The 16,574-nt window shown below is 40.1% G+C and overlaps 1 long non-coding RNA gene across 1 annotated transcript; it reads left to right on the top strand.

Moving 5' to 3' along the window:
- The first annotated feature begins 2,725 nt into the window (after positions 1 to 2,725).
- LOC128312445 (uncharacterized) lies at positions 2,726 to 15,408 on the top strand. Its single transcript, XR_008291785.1, has 5 exons — positions 2,726 to 3,576; positions 6,820 to 7,001; positions 7,638 to 7,676; positions 14,683 to 14,829; positions 15,293 to 15,408. It is a non-coding gene; the product is annotated as an uncharacterized LOC128312445 (long non-coding RNA).
- Positions 15,409 to 16,574: the final 1,166 nt, after the last annotated feature.

Raw genomic sequence — 16,574 nt, forward strand, 5'->3', positions numbered from 1 at the left:
TGAGGAAATGGAGTCAGAAAGAGGTTGTCACTTGCCTAGGGCCACACAGCAAGGAAACAAATGAATTTAGAGCACTGCTTTCAACTCCTACACTCATCTGCCTCCCATGTGCTTTCATACTGAAAAGTCTGTGGCACAGTGAGTAAAGAAATGAAACAAGATCTATCTATTAAATATCTGGTTATGAGAAGTTCTACCATTAAGAGGGGCATTTAGTATGAGCTTGGCACTTAATCCCTACAGCTGCCCTTGAGATAGGTATGCAGTATCACCCCCAATTTGAGGAAGGGACAATAGAGGCTCACAAAAACTGAGTAACATTCTCAAGATTGGAGCTGATGTTTCCCAAGTTCCCGGTAAAGGAGGCAAGGATGGTGAGAATAGATCTTTGAGTTCCAGTCACTGTTCTAAGCACTTTATATGCATTTGTTCATTTAATCCTCCATGAAATAACCATGCTTACGATGCTTATTTTACAGATGAGGAAACTGAGTCACAGAATTTAAATAACCTGCTAAAGGTCATTTTGAGAATTAGGGACTGAGCCCTGACTTAAACCCAGAAAGTCTGGCTTCAGTTTCTGTGTTCTCAACCGTTTATTGCACACTGGCTTTTAAAAATAGCTGAACATTGGGGCGCCTGGGTGGCTCAGTCGGTTAAGCGGCCAACTTCGGCTCGGGTCACGATCTTGCGGTGAGTTCGAACCCCGCGTCGGGCTCTGTGCTGACAGCTCAGAGCCTGGAGCCTGTTTTAGATTCTGTGTCCCCCTCTCTCTGACCCTCCCTCGTTCATGCTCTGTCTCTCTCTCTGTCTCAAAAATAAACATTAAAAATAATAGCTGAACATTGGTCCAATTGTGTCCCAGCCACACACAGCCGCTTCTTTGATGTGTATAATTGTGACCTTCGATCAAGGAAGTCAAGGTCAAGATTTGTAGTCTCAATCAGTCTGACACATGCTGGTTTACATGCTCTCTCTCTGTTGTCTTTCAACTTTCTTAGATTTTTTTTTTGGTCGGGTATAGTATACTTTATTGATGGTACATAATAAGGTCAGGCTCCCCAAGCCCCTACCCTTTTCCAGGGGTCTGCAATGGAAACTGTGGAGGTTGGGAGATTCTCCACGTGTTGGGCAGTGAGTTACAGCAAGGATACCCCAGCAGCTGAGGGCCTCTCTCTTCCTCTTGCTCTTGCTGGGGCTGGTGGTCCAGAGGGCTCTTACTCTGTGGAGGCCATAGTGGACCATAAAGTCCACCACCTGGTTGCTGTAGCCAAATTCATTGTGATACCAGGAAATAAGCTTGACAACGTGGTCACTGAGAGCAATGCCAGCCCCAGCATCGAAGGTGGAAGAGTGGGTGTCACGTTAGAGTCTCAGGAGATAATAACCCGGTCCTCAGTGTAGCCCAGGATGCCCTTGAGGGGACCCTCTGATGCCTGCTTTACCATCTTGGTGATGTCATCATATCTGGCAGCTTTCTCCAGGCAGCCTTGGAATTTTTAATTCTTCTTACTCTTAATTATATGGAGTAGGACCAAATTTAGGCATCAAACTCTGCCCTTTCAAAATTCCCAGAGAAAGTAGCATGCAGCTCTAGATTATGACAACAATGAAATAATTTCCGTGAAGATAGGCCTGTGTGAGTCCATTTCAAAGTCAATGCCTGACCATCCTGTGAGGAACTTAAAGGCACTGAGGAGAACTCTTCCATGCTCGGAGCTTATGTGTCTTCCTGTCTACTTGTCAGAGCCTTGGAGGAACTTGGGGTGAAGAAGTGCTCTGTTCCAGTCTTCAAGTAACAGAGAGAGTTCACTGGCCAGCTTCACCACTTCAGGCTGATCGTGCAGTTGCAGAGAGACCTGACTGGTTCCTTCGAAAATGGAAACAGGAAGCAGCTACACATGAAAATTTCGACTCCTGAATGCAAGTTAATACATCAAGCAGCTGTACCGAATGTGGCCATGAACCGGTGTTCCTCTAAATGCACTTAATAGCACAGCCAAATTTGAACTTCCTGTATCCCCCTGCAAGCATCCTTGCAAATCTGGCCTCCCAGTGACGTCGGTGAGCCGAACATTTTTAGGATTGGGGGACGTTGTGTTAAAGTAGATGCGAAGACCGCGGTGAGAAAAATGACATACAACAGCAACCAGATGATCCAGGGGAAGGGATGTGCCATTCTGATACTGAAAATGTCCTCTGATAAATGGATGAAGTTTCCTGGACATTAAATAAGAACAGGAAATACTTCACAGAAGACTTATTAATATAGTAACTATTGAGTATTCCAGGCCAATGGAGGGGTGGATTAATCAGGATAAGCATAGGAATTTGTACCTGTTTAAAGCAGGGGTCCCGGGTTTACGTTTAACCCCTCATCGGCTAAAGAGGTGGACCACCGGCAGGCTCATTTAGGCACAGCAAGAAACCGTTTGAAGGATCTTCAAAGTCCTTGGGATAAAAGTCCATATGAAACAATATTCAGGCAACTTCCTTGATGCTAGGAAGTCAGTTAGTTTTGTATTTCTGCCAGTTCTAGAAATAAATACAATACCTTGCATCTTATTTAAGCCTGTGATCTCACTTCGCCCTTCACAACAGCTCTGTGAGGTAAGTGGCCCACAATCTCCTTGACGTCTGTTTTACAGATGAAAAAACAGAGGGCAATTAGGGGCTCTGTCCAAGCTTCGGGGTTGTTTATGCAGAAGACCCAGGCCTTCTGACGGCCACGCGCGCACGTCTCCACCACAGTCACACAGCACAGGCTGTTCAGATTTCTCATATATTTAATATGAGATGTATCTAAGAAAGATGGGGGTTCTGGTAAGGTCTGAATATTGGGGTGAAATACAGATAGTGGGATAGTCTCTTCACACCTGGGAGAGAGAGTCCGCCGGTCCCCAGAGCTCTCACGGAGAGGATGAAGGCGAGCCAGGAGAATGTGGGTCTGTGGGAGTTGCCAGCTAGAGGAGAGTTCAGGTTCGTTCACTCCTGTCACATGTTCATTTCGCTTGTCCCCATAGCTGTCTCCGAGTGAGGATAAGAACCGTGATTCATGAGTTGCTAAAGACTGTGGAGGAAACTACTCTTATATAAACACCACTGATGTGGAATAGCTGTAGAAAACCAATTATTCAAAGCTGACTTTTATTGTACTTTCAAACTGAATCTGTTGTCATTCCATATCTCTGTTCTTTTCCTTTATTTGAATTTCTTTTCTTTTCTTTTTTCTTTTCTTCTTCTTTGCTTCTTCCCTTCCCTTCCCTTCCCTTTCCTTTTTCTGTTTTGCCAACACACACATCTCAGTAGCTTAACACCATTAGAACTTAGTGACTTGCTCACATCAAACCTGAAATGAGTTTTTCTGATCAGCAGGGAGCTCTTCTCTAAGCAAGGGTGGTGAGGCAGGCTCTTCCATGCTGGGGCTCCCTCATCATCAATGTGAGGCCTTCTAGGTTATCGGCTCATCTCCATCAAGCATGCAGAAATGAAAGGAGCCCATAGCTTTGCCCGTGGAAGGGCTGTTGGGGACCTCTCTGGAAATGTCACTACTGCTGCTACTTCTGGTGAGAACAGGTTAGTATAGGTTCACCCCAACCCATCCACCGTGCACACTGGGAAGATGTGTAGCCGTGTGCCAGGAGAGAAGCAGGTGGGTTTGAAGAAGGCCAGTGTTCATGCGCCATTGATTCGCTCAATGAGTTCTCTTCTTACCAGAGCGGGGCTGGGCCCTGAGTGATGGGAGCTCCATCAGAATGTGCCGAACTGCAACGTGTAAAGATAAACCGCTTACTTTGAATAAATCCCTAAACTGTAGATGCTCTCTACTGCAACAGGCACTTGGCATGCAAAAAAAAAAAATTCAAATAATCAATCTCAGGAGAGGAAAATATAGAAAAGATAGGCAAGTAAAAAAAAAAAAAAGAAAAAACACACAATATTACCATTTTGATATATTTTCTTGGAGTGAATGGTTTTAAGAAGACTTTTCTACTGAAATAATTTTACTTAAATTTTATTTAAAATATATCCCCAAAGAAACTGTATTTCTATCTATTTATACCTAAACATAGGTTTTACATGGTTGTAATAGTGAAGAGATATGATTTTGAGTTTTGCTTTTTTCATCCTGTAATAATAACATTTTACATTAGTATGGGACATGACAGCATGCAGAGGATATTTTTTGCACTCATTTGCATGAGCTTATTTATGATTTTCTACACTATTTTTCACTTTTGTATAGTCTTCATATTTACAGTCTTTAATATCACATATATTCTGTTGAGTTTCAACTTAACCATAACAGGCTTAATTATTTTCTTTTTCTTAAACTTTCAGTTCCTTTTCCCTCTCTCTGTAGTGGATGGCGTTGGTGCTCTCTCTAAATCCCTTCAGATTCTTTTTTGCATTTCTGTGTTGACAGAAATGTGAATCATTTAAGATTTTTTTGAAAGGCTACCTAGTAGATTCTACTGCAATTTAAAATTCATCCACTCTTTGACCCAGAAGTCACTTGTAGGGATGGGTGTTTTTATTTGTATGAGATAGATTCCCAGGAATGGGATATCTGGAAAAATATTGAGGGATTATTCATAGTAACAAAACAGAAAGAAAAACAAAATTGCAGAGCAAAACAACAAAAAGCTGGTGACAAAGTGATTGTCCCAGTAATAAAATATTGTGCAGCCATTAGCGAGCATGAAATGGAACTACCCCAGTTGAATTGAAAGGCTTTCCATGAAGTATTGGTCAGACAAAACGCAAGCAACTGTGTATACTGTCTTTAGTAGGATCTCACTTACAGAAAACAAACAGGACAAAAATAAACAAAAAAGTCTGCATGTATTATATAGATGAGCCAAATGGAAATATAGATGTATTTATGCCCCATCACAAATTTTATTTTTCAAGTAACTGGAATAGTGATATTCAAATGAAATGTTATCTGTTTCTTTGGAGCAGGAATTACTACCCATGTCCAATGCCTGATGAGAACAAGCATCTTTTTTTTTTTTTAACTTATTTTTAATTCTTTAATTTTAATTTAATTTTTTAAATGTAATTTATTGTCAAGTTGGCTAACATACAGTGTATACAGTGTGCTCTTGGTTTTGGGGGTAGATTCCCGTGATTCATCGCTTACATACAGTACCCAGTGCTCATCCCAAAAAGTACCCTCCTCAGTGCCCATCACCCACTTTCCCCTCTGCCCCAACCTCCCCCCATGAACCCTCAGTTTGTTCTCTGTATTTAAGAGTCTCTTATGGCTTGCCTCCCTCCCTCTCTGTAACTATTTTTTCCCCTCCCTTTCCCCCATGGTCTTCTGTTAAGTTCCACACATGAGTGAGAACAAGCATCTTAATATGAGGTCGAAAGACATCTACGTAGAATCTAAGGATTAAAGGAAGTATTTGTTTCAAATGCATAGAACTAACCCTATTATTTTATTTTATTTTATTTTTTTATTTTTATTAAAAAAATTTTTTTAACATTTATTTATTATTGAGAGACAGAGCAGGGAAGGGGCAGGGAGAGGGAGACACAGAATCCGAAGCAGGCTCCAGGCTCTGAGCTGTCAGCTCAGAGACTGATGTGGGACTCGAACTCATGAACTGTGAGATCATGACCTGACCCAGAGTCGGACGCTCAACCGACTGAATCACCCAGGCTCCCCAAATAATCCTATTTTTAATGAGGCTACGGTTTTGCTTTACATTTTCAATACTGCTTTAAAAACGCGGTACTTGTTCCTGGGGGAAAGTCAGAGTGAGATAGAGTGTTGGTAGGGATGACAATAACTAACTTTTAAAATTCTTGTTATGTTTCAGACATTGGGCTAATTGCTTTAAATATACTATCTTATTTGTTACAATTCTAGAGGTATTACTTCTCCATTTTCCAGAAAAACCTGGAGAGATTGATATTTATCGTGGGTTATATAGCTTGTGAGTGGTCAAGACAGATTTGAAATTAGAGTGGATAAATCTAAAGCCTGTGTATTTAATCATCTTCCTAAATGACCTGTCTTTTTACTGTCTTTCGGTACCACAAACCTCTTTCCATGCATGGAATTCATGCATTCTTGAAATACATGGGTAGAGTTAGTTTTTTTGGATTGAATCATATTTTATTACTGATTATAATTTAAAATTAGGGATGTGTCCCAAAGGCCTAAATATTGGTCAAACTACAGCATAAAACTGCATGTATACACATCCATGTATGTGTATGTATGTATAATAGTGCAGTATATTTATGTATATACACCTATATATGTGTATGTATATATAATAATGGAGTGTGTATATATGCATATATATGTATGTGCATGTATGTGTATGTATATATAATAGTGTAGTATATATGTATACACACATGTATATGTATGTATATATAATAGTGTAGTGTGTATATATGTATATATACACACATATGTATGTGTATGTATACATAATAGTGCAGTATATTTACATATACACACATATGTATGTGTATGTATATATAATAGTGTATCTTTATGCATATACACATATATGTGTGTGTATATATAATACTGTAGTATATTTATATATATACACATATGTATGTGTGTATATATAATAGTGTAGAATTATATATATAACATAGGTATGTGTACGTATACATAATAGTGCAGTATATTTATGTATACATACATATGTATGTGTATATATATATAATATAGTTCACGTGCATCTGTGTTTGCAGAGAGTGGAGTAGTGGGAAAGGTATAGAGCAGCTTTGAATTTCATTCTGTAGCTAGACAGTAATTTTACCTTTTTCTTGCTTGGGTTCCAGATGGCAAAAAGGAATATGAGTTCTCTGCTACTCACCTTTGGGTTTTTGCACTGCTTTGAGGATTTTGAGATACTGTGATTCAGCTAGAGCCCCAAGAGAGGCTGGAAGTGCTGGGGGGCAGCTAGGAGCCTCTGCTAGTGGCCAGAGGGACCTGAACGATCCGCGGGCAAGAGTAGTTTGAGGTGATTAAATGAAAATAATTAAATAGTGTTTTTGTCTTGGATATTAGTTCAACATAAGGTTTTACTTCATAAACGACATCTCTGCTTTCAGGAAAGCCCATTGTAAGTAGAATTGGAAATGTATTAAAACAATAGAATGGGATTATCTGTGTTGCAAAGTGGAATTTCTGTCTCAGATTTACAAGCACCAACAACTTCATAAACAGAGGATTCATGACATAATTGCTACATCTCTCTTTTACTTTGGCTGGTAAAAATATATAAGAATTATTAGGCATATATTAAAATATTTGTGTGTTATGATTTCTTAACCTAATGTTTTTTTCAATATATTAAGGGCCACTTATTCAAAATTAAAAATAATAAAATCCACCAATGACTTCTTATGCTCCAAATGTTTAAAAAATGCCGACTTCTCCCTAGATGAAACATAAATATCCTCCTTCTCCATACTCCCAAGACAAAGGTAGATTTTCTTTCTCAGAAAGAGAACACTGGAGAAACAGACAGCCTGGCCCACAGAGTATCTGCACATTAGGGCAGGGCATTTCATTTGTTACTGTTATTTTAATCTTCATTTAAAGAGATCTCTGGTATTTAAAAAATTTTTTAAAGTTTATTTATTTATTTTGACAGAAAGAGAGAGAACACAAGCAAGCGAGGGACAGAGAGAAGGTGAGACAGAATCCCAAGCAGGCTCCGTGCCATCAGCGCACACCAGATGCGAAGCTCGAACTCACCATCGGTGAGAACAAGAATCAGACGGTTAACTGACTGCGCTACCAAGCGCCTACCCCCTCCCCCGCAAAGACCTCTTTGGTTTTAAGAGATACAGGTAAAGCCTGGGAAGCAGGAATTCTTTCTATGGATCTTTGGAGATATGTTAATGAATCTTTCCTTAATTGCCTGAGGGGGTGGGGGGGACTAATTTCTTTTTCTGTAGTACACACAGAGATAGGAAAAAATTTCATTTCCCATACCAGCTCTAACAAATGGGTGGTTGTTTCCTGGGTTGAGAAGAACTTGGGGTCCAACTTCAGTTTTGAGATTAGTCAAAGTGTTCTGGGACCAGTATTTTATACTGGACCTGTGAGTTTACCACATTTGGTAGATTGACCCTAGGCAAGCATTTCTCTGATTGCATAAAATGCAATTACATAAAGACGTTAGGTTAAAAAGAGTTCAGAAAATATCTTAAAATATATCATTAAACTGGAAGGAAAGGGAAAGTCTTGGGCTTCAAAAAGGGGACCCGAACCTAAAGGGGAGCAGGGGGACGTGGGCATAGGACTCAGGAGCTGGGCACTAGCGGTTTGAATACTTAGATGGTGACAAGATGTGGTCTTTTTTTTTTTTTTTTCTACATTTATTTGTTTTTGATAGAGAGGGACAGAGCACAAGTAGGGGAGGGGCAGAGAGAGGAGACACAGAATCTGAAGCAGGCTTCAGGCTCCGAGCTGTCAGCACAGGACCCGACGCAGGGCTCGAACTCACAAACCGCGAGATCATGACCTGAACCGAAGTCGGACGCTCAACCGACTGAGCCACTCAGGTGCCCCGACGTGGTCTTAAGGGCTGAGGCTGTGGCCCTCAATCTGGGACACTCAAAGGGCCACTGGCCTTTGAAAGAAGGATTGTAAAAGCAATATTTTGGGGTCAGACTAAAAACTAGGGTTTTATAGAAGCAAAGATTTAATAGTTTCTCCAGAGGGACCTTTGCATAAGGAAGGGGACATGAAGCTCCAACGGAAAAACAGCTTTTGCTGGAGACAAGCTAAAAAAATTACAGACTCCATAAGGAACAAGGCCACCATGATGTCGAGTCCCAGGTATGACAAATGGGAATACTGGCACCCAAGGATGTGAGAAAGTAGAACAAGCCCAAAGAGACACAAAATAGAAATGTTTTAAATGAATAGAAATAAATTATGGAAATAGTGAGATAAGAAAATGACCCGGGGCACCTGGGTGGCTCAGTTGGTTAACCGTCGTGATCTCACGGCTTGTGGGTTCAAGTCCCACGTTGGGCTCTGTGCTGACAGCTCAGAGCCTGGAGTCTACTTCAGATTCTGCGTCTCCCTCTGTCTCTGCTCCTCCCCGACTCATGCTCTGTCTCTCTCTATCTCTCAAAAATAAATAAACATTTTTAAAAATTCAAGAAAATGACCCTATAAGAAAAGAATAAGCAGATTTGAAAAAGAAAAAAAAGAAATTATAAAAATGAAAAATATTGAAGTTTGGAATTCAGTAGATGGGTCAAAGAAGAAATTCACTGCAGTCGAAAGGAGAATCATTTAACCAGAAGGTAGAAGGAACACCCAGAATATATTAGAGAGAGATAAGGAAATGGAAATTTGAAGAGAGATTCAGTGATATGGATAACAGACTAAAAACACCTATTATAGATTTAATTATAAGTTCTGGAATGAAAGTCAGAAAACCAAAGAGATGTAATATTTGAAGACAGAGAAGCTGATTATTTTCTTGAAATGGAGAAAAATATGAGCACAGAGTCTCCCTTCAGCAATTTCCTCCTCTCTACTACATTATTACCATCAGCAAGCACACACATTGAAATAACATGTCATAGTAAAATAAAACAAATTTCCCATGTCCCCCACCCTCCTCCAGATGCAACTCCAGCTCCCTGTTCTTCTCACAACAACACTCATTTGAAGAGTTGCCTGTATTCATCATCTACACCCTCTCTCCTAGTCTTTCTTGGAGCCCCTCTAATCCGGATGTCATCCCCATTCCTCCACAGAGAGGTCATCCATGATCTCCACGTTGTTAACTCCAATGGTGCATTCTCAGTCCTCATTATGTGCAGTCAGAAGGGTTTGACAGAACTGACTGCTCCCTCATCCTTGAAACCCTCTCTTTGCTTGGCTCCCAGGGCACCACTCTCTCTTGGTTCTCCTCATACTGCTCTGGCTGTTCCTCCCCAGGATCCTCTACGGGCTCCTTTGCATGTCTCGACCTTAAATGACCAAGTCGTTGAAGCCTTAAATAGTCTCCTTCTCTATTCTCTGAGGCAATCTCATCACCATCATGTTCCTCTAAGTAGAAAGTGCTGGCACTCCCAACTTTACCTTTCCAGTTTGTATCTCTTCTCTGAACTTCAGATTTCTATATCCAACTTCCTATACTATATTTCCACTTGGAGGTCTGATAGACATCTCAAACTTAGTGTATACCAAAGGAAACTCCTGATTTCCCCTACACCTCCTTGCCAACTGCTCCTCTTGAAAATTTCCCATCTTAGAAAGTGACCATTCTGTTCTTTGAATTACTTGGTTCACGAAATTTGGTGTGATCCTTGTATCTTCTCTTTATCTCATGCCCCACATCCAATTCAACAAATACCATCTGTTCTACCCTCAAAATATATCCAGAATTCGACCAGTTCTCAACATCTCCACCATTACTGCAGTGGTTCAAATCTCCATCACCTTTCCTGTGCACCACTTCCGTGGTCTGCTAATTGGTCATCTTGCTTCCTTACATAAAAAAAAAAAAAAAAATGTCTGTTATAGGGCCACTTGGGTGGCTCGGTTGGTTAAGCGTCCACCTTCGGCACGGGTCGTGATCTCATGGTTCGTGGGCTCAAGCCCCGCGTCGGGTTCTGTGCTGACAGCTCAGAGCCTGGAGCCTGTTGCACACTCTGTGTCTCCTTCCCTCTCTCTGCCCCTCCCCCTCTCGCGCTCTGTCTCTCTCTGTCTCAAAAATAAACGTTAAAAAAGAACCTGTTCTTTGCATAGCAGAGTGAGCCTTTTAGATTACATCCCACTCCAATTGTGTAAGACTAATGGTTTTCCAGAGTCTTTCCAAAGACCTTAGAATGGGCTGTAGTGTCCAAATGCATTACCCACTCCTCCACTTGTCTGATCTGATCCACTACCATTCTCTCACTTCTCGTGTTAGCCACATTGGCTTCTGTGCTGTTTTTTGACCACACTAGGCGTGTTCTGACCTCAGGGCTCTTGCATATGCTAGACCTCCATCATAATGCTCTTTTCCTCAGATATTTACATAATTGGTGTCCTCATTTTTTTCAGTATCTCCTCATATGTCTCCTTATCAAAAAGGACTTCCTGATTACCGTATTTAGTGCTCTCCCAGAACTCACTATCCTTCATACCTTAATTTATTTTTCTCCATAGCACTTATCACTATCATACATAGTTTATTTGTAGGATTATGGTCTAATTCTCATTTCATCCCACCAGAATGTAAGCTGCTTGAACATGGAGACTTTGTCTGATTTGCTCTTTGTTGATCCTTCATGTCTGGATCTGGCATGTAGTAGGTGTCCAGTAAATACATCCTGAGTGAATGAATAAATCCTGAGCAGCAAATATAAATACAGATCCACACCAGACACATCATAATGAAAACTGAGGTAACCAACACAGATATTTTAAAAATCCAGAGGACAAAGACAGATTACCTACAAAGGAATGATAATCAGTTCAGAAGACAATTCTCAAAAATAATACCAAAAGATGGCAGAATATTGTAAATTATGGAAGACAAAACAGTCAACTTAGAATAAGTACCCAGCTAAGTTATTCAGAAAAAGAGGTAGAATGAATACATTGCAGATAATAATTTAGAGTCCCTTAAAGAGCTACTTAAAAATATACATGCGCTGCCCACTTACTTCCAATGATTCCTTCCTGAAAATCAGACATTCTAAATGAAAATACTATCAAGCCTATCTCTCATTATATCAATGGGAAAAATCTAATTTTTTATATGCTGACCTGAAACCACCACTTTCCTGAAATAAAACCAAACCACAGGAAAACATTAACATGTAACAACCATCAAATCCCTAAATAAATAAATGCTTACAGCATTATTTCATGATTAGAAAATAGTGGAGATGGCTATTAACAGTCTTGAGTAACACTGTGACGCTTTTCTTTAGAACCAACAACATACAGGGGACACTTCGTTGATTCTCGGAGGGCTTTTCAGCGTCTTCACATGATTCTAACAATTGTATTTGGAATAACACTTTAGACTCTTTTTTAACAGTGCTTTGTTGAAAGTGATGATGAAATTTTGAGATGAACATAAATTTTTTTTCTATAAAAGCCCAAGCCAAAAAAAATATTGTATTCATAAATAAATAAGGCTTATAAATTTGGGAATTAAAAACAGGAAAATGTTCATCTAAAAATCACTTTTCAGAGTATTCCCGTGTTTCAGTAAGAAAGAAATTGAAACCAGTGGAAACAAAGAATTTGGTAAACATATAAGTAAAATTAATAAGCATTGATGTAAAAACAAACAACCCCCCAAAATCAGTAACGATAATACTGACTAATTAGAAAGAGTTAAAATAAAGTGGAATTAAAACCACTGCATAATAATGTGGCTGGCAGTAAGGGTGAGTGTCCCTTGCTTTGTTGGGGACAAGGATAGAGTAGAGCCAATGGTGACTTTTGGCTTTATCATGTGCCCGTGTTAAAAAATTTCCAATGGTAACTTTCCAAAAGAATAGAAATACGATTTATAAACTCAAGTCAGTAGAAGGATACAAAAGAGGATAAAGCAAGTTTGATCCCCTATAAGATATGAATGTGGAGAAACAGATACAAGAAGTATGGTATTAGAAAACACAGGAAAAGATGGTAGAAATAAGTCAAAACATCAGTAAACAAATTCTTCAGTTAAAAGACAGAAAATCTCAGATTATTTTGGAGACAACGTCCAACCATATTCAGCTTATAAGAGACATGCCTTCAACGTAATGACACAGAGAGATACAAAAAGATGGGAAGGAATCTTGTAAACTACAAAGTTATTTCTAAATGAGAAAGATTGTTAGTTATTACAGTCACATCAGTCACCAGGTTATTCTGTCATGATCTTTGATATTCTCTCCTACTGGAGTGTGAAGTTTTTGAGAGCAGGAATCAAGTATTTTCAACATCCTGTCCTAGTATCTGACACATAGTAGGCTCTGAATAAATATTTGTTAAATGAACATATGAATAAATGAATGAGTGAATGAATGAATGAATGAATGAACAAAATAATAAGTCACCCTTTGACATTGACTATTTTGCCAGCGGTGGTGGGGTAGGAGGTGTCCTTCCCTTGAAGTTGGTAAAGAGTTCCATGGATGTTATTTAGATGTTGTCAATTTTACTTTATTTTTTCATTGCAGTTATTATGAATATCTTGGTTGTTTTGTAATATATTAGGTCTTTATTTCCCATTTGCTTGTCCTCCTCATTTGGCTCAATGTCACTGATTCTCTTCTTGAAAATGAAATGATGCCAAATACATCAGATTTTGTAAAGCCTGCTTTGTCAGTGTATATCATATCTTCTTTCAGTTTTTTCTTGTTTGTGTTGCCCAAGGTTGTGGTTATGATTATTTCTGAAAACAAAAATGTCTCAAGGCAGACACACCCTCGTTTGTAAATAATGGTTGTGTCACTTAAAGAGTATGTACAACTCGGTAACCATTGGAATTAAAACAGCTCCTATCAGCGCTCTCTGTAAGGCCATGTCGGAGCAGGGAGGGGTTTGGCTGAGCTCTGTCACGTCCATGCTTGAGCCCCTGGGAGGCTGCCCTATGCCAGCTTTAGGCAGGCGTGTGTAGAATGTAGTGACACTTCTTGTTCCATCCTCTGGGAAACTAGAGACAGGAAACACTCCAGATATGCTATTAATAAAGGACACAACCACTTGATGGTAATTAATACTATCCTCATGACTAAATATAGGTGTTAGCCAAGTTGTTTGGGCATGTTTGCTTCTTCTGGAGAAAATGTTATCTAGATTTGGCTTTTATCATTTTGCTATATTAAATCCAGCTTTACATTTTTGTCTGTGAAATGCTCTAAGAACATTGCCTCATACCCTCAGCTTAATTCCAAATGATCAACGTCGAAGTCGAGACTACGGGACACCGAACATCTGGATATTCGCAAACATTGTTTTTTTGACTGAAGTTTTCCTCTCTTGGTGTTGACCTGCCAGGCTTCCTTGACGCTCTTGATTAACAACCTTCGACAAAAAACTCCCTAAGTAATCCGTATCGGTGTGATTCAAACTCAAGAGTCTCTTTACCAAGAATGAATTATTTGTACAGAAAAAAAGTGACCGAACATGCTCCATTTTCATGTTCTACATTGAAATCCTCATTCTGTTTATTTGTGGACTCTGGGTGTGGATCTGGAGGCACACAGCTGAAATGGACCCCAGCACCTGGGCTGCAGACCCTTTCCCCACACAGGCACCACACCCGGGCTCATGACTGGCTCGGGAAAGGCCTGTGCTGGCAACAGCCAAAGGCTCTCACTGGCAGCATGAACGCAAATGGCGACCCCGAGTTCAGCTGAGTTAGACCCTCACCAACAGAGAAAGGGGAGCTGCTAGATGACCAACGGTCCCAGTGTATCTGGGGCCAGGAGGCTTCTCCAGACGCAGAACTTCCAGTGCTATAACTAGAACCATACTGGGCAGGCTGGTCTGGCTGGTCACCCTAGTGGGCTGGTGGGCTTTTTGGGATAGCAGCAAACACCGCATGGAGCCAGTTTGTGGTAACCCAAAGAAAGCACCTTTCCTGCACCACCTCTCCTGTGCTGGGTTTGTTGAATTCCCTTTATAGAAGATGCATATTACTTCTCTGGTTTTTTAAGTCCTACTGGTTCTTCCAGGTCTGGCTAAAACATCACCTCCTTTGTGAAACCTCCGTCAATTCAATTCTCCAATTCAAATAGACTAGTTCTGTACTGCTGGAACAGGCCCATGGTTCCTGCTGTACTTATGAAATCCAAAAAGCTCCGACAATGAAAAGCTCTTATGTAAGTTTCTTGGCTGTAGAATCTTACCTTACTGACCTGGGGTTTTGATAGTCTTTATTTGTCTCACTGATATGAATATTCATACATTTTTGCTGCATAAGTATATTAATGTGTTTGATAACAGAGGGACACTCCAGGCTCTGATGTGGGTGTTAGTTAATAAATGATACATACAGTACATTATCACTCCAGAATCTGAAAAAGTCCTATGTTCATGTGGTCCCAACGTTTCAGATAAAGGACAGTGGACCTGTACCTTTACAAGGGCACTGTTTCACTTGGCCTGTTTATAATTAATTACTGCATATCTCTGCGCCTCAACTTCCCCATCTATAAAATGAGACAATAACATCTGTTCTGACATATAAAATGAAAAGTGTTGCAAACAAGTAAAAGGCATTATTACTGTTACTTCTCTCATCACCCTTTTCCTAACGTGCTTTCTATTCTATTTATTTTTGAGTCTTTGCCAAGAACCATCTTTTTCATAGCTGGTGCTCAATAAACATTGTGAGACTTGGGTGTAGACACGTGCGCAAAATGGCAAGTCAGGAGTGATTTTCTCAGTGTCACATCTGGTAAGTCAAATTTCACATCAAACTGATCTACAACTTGGAGTGGGGGTGGGTTGGGAAAAAAATTGATCTACACTGAATTTCCAGAAAGTAGCCAGAATGTAGTCATTAAAATGTTGCCTCTGCCCTGTTGACTACACGCAGAACCTAGGTCATAATATATGGAAGCAGCTTCTCACGGGGGCATCCTTAAACTTGAATAAAGGAGAATTTAATAGCCCCTTTAGAACACAGCGCAGTAATGTATAACATATCTGAGGCCGGTGAAAAGATGACACCACAGAAGGTGAGCCTGTTTGGCATTCAACGTTTAGAGATGAGGTGACTCATTCAGAGCAAAGCAGCGTTCTCTGTAATTCAAATGCAATCTACTGCGGTCTAAATCATGGGACACTTTCTGACTGGTTCAACACAAACGCCAAGATGAAAGAAACTTGGAACAAAATCTCTGTTTTCCAATATTGAGATACCTGATATCAGGAAGGCATCGTTCTTACTCCTGAGCAATCTAAAAAAATAATTGTCACCCTTTTAAAGCCTGGTTTTTCATATATGATCAGCAAACACCAGTAGTGTCTTTTTTCAACTATAAAGGCGTAGTATAGTAATTAGAGCTCAAACGGGCCATGGAAGCTCCTAACTCATGCAGAAATTCCTTCCTTAGGGTCCTTCCCAAAGGGTCAGCCACCTTCTACTTGGCTTTGTTTGGGATGAAGGATCATTGACTCCAGGGGCAATCTTGTTTTCCAGCAATTCTAGTTGTTAGAAAATGAGTTCTGACACTGATCCAAAATCTTCCTTGTAATTCCCACTCTGTAGTTTCAGTTTTGCCTTCTAGAATGTCTGAAGACCAAATGTGTTTTTCCTCTCATAATGACAGGATCAGCTTGGAGTGTTTAGCTACAGTGAACAGAATACCTAACTCCCGTGGTTAAACAAATACAAGCTTGTCTTCCTCACAAAGCAAAATGTCTGGAGATTGACAGTCCAGCTGGTAGAGCTTTTAAGGATACAGGTGCTGTCCATCTTCTTAGCCCTTCGTAGTGCGTTTTCTGCTATATCCTCAGGTGGGAAGAAAGAAAGAACTAGGCAGTGACAGGCATGCCAGTTGACTCTTTTCTTCTCAAAAGGTAAGCAGAAACTTTCCTGAAAGCCTGATTCATTGGACTT

The sequence above is a fragment of the Acinonyx jubatus genome, chromosome D3, assembly GCF_027475565.1.
Source record: "Acinonyx jubatus isolate Ajub_Pintada_27869175 chromosome D3, VMU_Ajub_asm_v1.0, whole genome shotgun sequence".
Classification (NCBI taxonomy): Eukaryota; Metazoa; Chordata; class Mammalia; order Carnivora; family Felidae; genus Acinonyx; species Acinonyx jubatus.